This window comes from Sinocyclocheilus rhinocerous, unplaced genomic scaffold, assembly GCF_001515625.1.
Source record: "Sinocyclocheilus rhinocerous isolate Xijiao unplaced genomic scaffold, SAMN03320098_v1.1 scaffold763, whole genome shotgun sequence".
Taxonomy (NCBI): Eukaryota; Metazoa; Chordata; class Actinopteri; order Cypriniformes; family Cyprinidae; genus Sinocyclocheilus; species Sinocyclocheilus rhinocerous.
The window spans coordinates 201682-204193 of NW_015627234.1; the positions used below are offsets into that span (position 1 = coordinate 201682).

Sequence of the window (2512 nt, forward strand, 5' to 3'; positions counted from 1 at the left end):
CAAACATGGAGGTGGAAACATTATGCTTTGGGGGTGTTTTTCTGCTAAGGGGACAGGACAACTGCACCGCATCAAAGGGACGATGGACGGGGCCATGTACCGTCGGGGCCAGAGCATTGAAGCCAGCCAGGGCATTGAAAATGGGTCGTGGATGGGTATTCCAGCATGACAATGACCCAAAACACACGGCCAAGGCAACAAAGGAGTGGCTCAAGAATAAGCACATTAAGGTCCTGGAGTGGCCTAGCTAGTCTCCGGACCTTAATCCCATAGAAAATCTGTGGAGGGAGCTGAAGGTTCGAGTTGCCAAACGTCAGCCTCGAAACCTTAATGACTTGGAGAGAATCTGCAAAGAGGAGTGGGACAAAATCCCTCCTGAGATGTGTGCAAACCTGGTGGCCAACTACAGATAACTAGAGATAATCACTATATTTTTAATGAAACATCATATTTAAAAATATACACATTAAATTCCCTAGTGTTAAATGAACACTGCTCGGAGCATATATGGTCCCACTCTAAAAGAGTGTTAAAGTAACACTGAAGCAGTGTTAAAGTTAATGAGATAATTAAGTGATTAATTAAGTGCTGATTGAGCATTAGTGATGAACAGCTGCTGTTAACAAGCAGAATCACTGAAGAAAAGAGAAACAAGAATTACAACTGACTTCAGCCACAGACTTAGATGAAATCAACTGAAATAAAAGAAGACATTAAATCCCTCAAGATCTCAGCAGAAGATGATTAATCATCTTTAGTTGCCTCTTGACCCTTGACTTTTTAAATTTAAGTTTCTCTTCGGCTGGCACAATTGTGTGTATTAAACACATATGTGATAACAAGGAACTTGTGATAAAATCATGTCATGTGTCGGAGTCTTTGATTGCAATTTAACTAAAACCGTAGTGCTTTTATGATCTCTATGTTGTTGCAGTTATATGAGATAATGATGTGAGAAAAACTTCATAAATGACTTTTATAAAAATGGTTCATAAAGAGGTTTCAATTCTGGCACTCATAGACATGAAGAATCAGCATGTGAATCTCAGCAATGGTGACAAAATATTCTGATAATGTTTATGTGATTTTTGAACGTGACAAAACAAGGCAGTAAAAAGTCACAACAAAAATAAAAGTAAATAGTAAAAATACAAGAAAATACTAAGACAATGCAGCTGCATAATTTATTCATGACGCAATGCATGCTGGGAGCCATGGATGAGTTTTGATTGGTGCACCCAGAATGCACTGCAGCATGAATCTGTCTGATGATCGTCACCATTGTTGAGATTCATATGCTGATTCTTGATGTCTGCGTGTCTAAACAGTACACTGGTGTGCATTGTGTTTTTAAAGCTCTTCATATTTTATTCAAATGCAGCTGTGATCAATAAAGTAAACTATATTACACATTAACACTGATGACATCAGTGAACCTGGCTACAACTAGGTCACCATCAAAAAACATCCAATATAATCTGAACACATTTTATCAGGGTTTTGCTTACCATAACTAATGTATTTCATAAACACTATTGTAAAAAAAAAGTAAAGGGTCAAGAGCCCAACTAAAGCAAACGCTTATCACCACAACGGTGACTTCAAATTGTGTTTTTTCAATAAACATTAACACCTAAAATCTCTGTTGATGCTTAATAAGAAACTTTTAGACGCATGACAAACAAAAATTCAAACTGGTTAGTAATGTGTGAAGTTGGTGATGCTGTTTGTGGAGATGATTAATCATCTTCTGCTGAGATCTTGAGAGATTTAATGTATTTTATTTCAGTTGATGATTTAATCTAAGGCTATGATTGAAGTCAGTTGTAATTCTTGTTTCTCTTTTCTTCAGTGATTCTGCTTGTTAACAGCAGCTGTTCATCACTAATGCTCAATCAGCACTTAATTAATCACATAATTATCTCATTAACTTTAACACTGCTTCAGTGTTACTTTTTTAACACTCTGAGTGTGGATTATATAAACACTGGGAGTGTTGATTTAACACTGGGGGTTTTACTGTGTATTTTCTTGTCTGGGGCTCTCTTGTTACGATGTTTAGAGGGGATGTAAGTGCACTCTCCAGATTCAATGGGTCCGCAGTAATCATATTCTGACTCTGAGGTCCAGCACCAGTTGTAACTATAATCATGTGAGCCACAGGAGTCGTCTGAGCGACAGGACTTGCCTTTATAGGTTACATCCACAACTGGAGAGCAGTAGTCCCAGCCTTTGGCAGTGTGGCACCAGTAGTAATCACCACTCTCATAATACTGGCATTCATCAATGCAAACATAATGATACTTAGATCGGTGGAGGAACATCTTTGGTTCCACAAGCCCACAGTAACCCCAGCTTCCCTCCTTCAGCCAGCACCAGTTGTATTTTTCACCCTGCTTCCCACATGGACTGTCTTCTCTACACTGCTTGTTCTTGTAATCTCTGTTTTCAGATGGAGAGCAGTAATCCCATCCCTGTGCAGTATTGCACCAATAGTAGTCTTGTTTTCTTA

At 38.6% G+C, this 2512-nt stretch overlaps 1 protein-coding gene across 1 annotated transcript in view; it reads right to left on the minus strand.

The window, feature by feature from the left end:
• LOC107723815 (NACHT, LRR and PYD domains-containing protein 3-like) overlaps nucleotides 1-2512 on the minus strand; it is a 37928-nt gene that overhangs the window by 17965 nt on the left and 17451 nt on the right. The window lies entirely within an intron of this gene.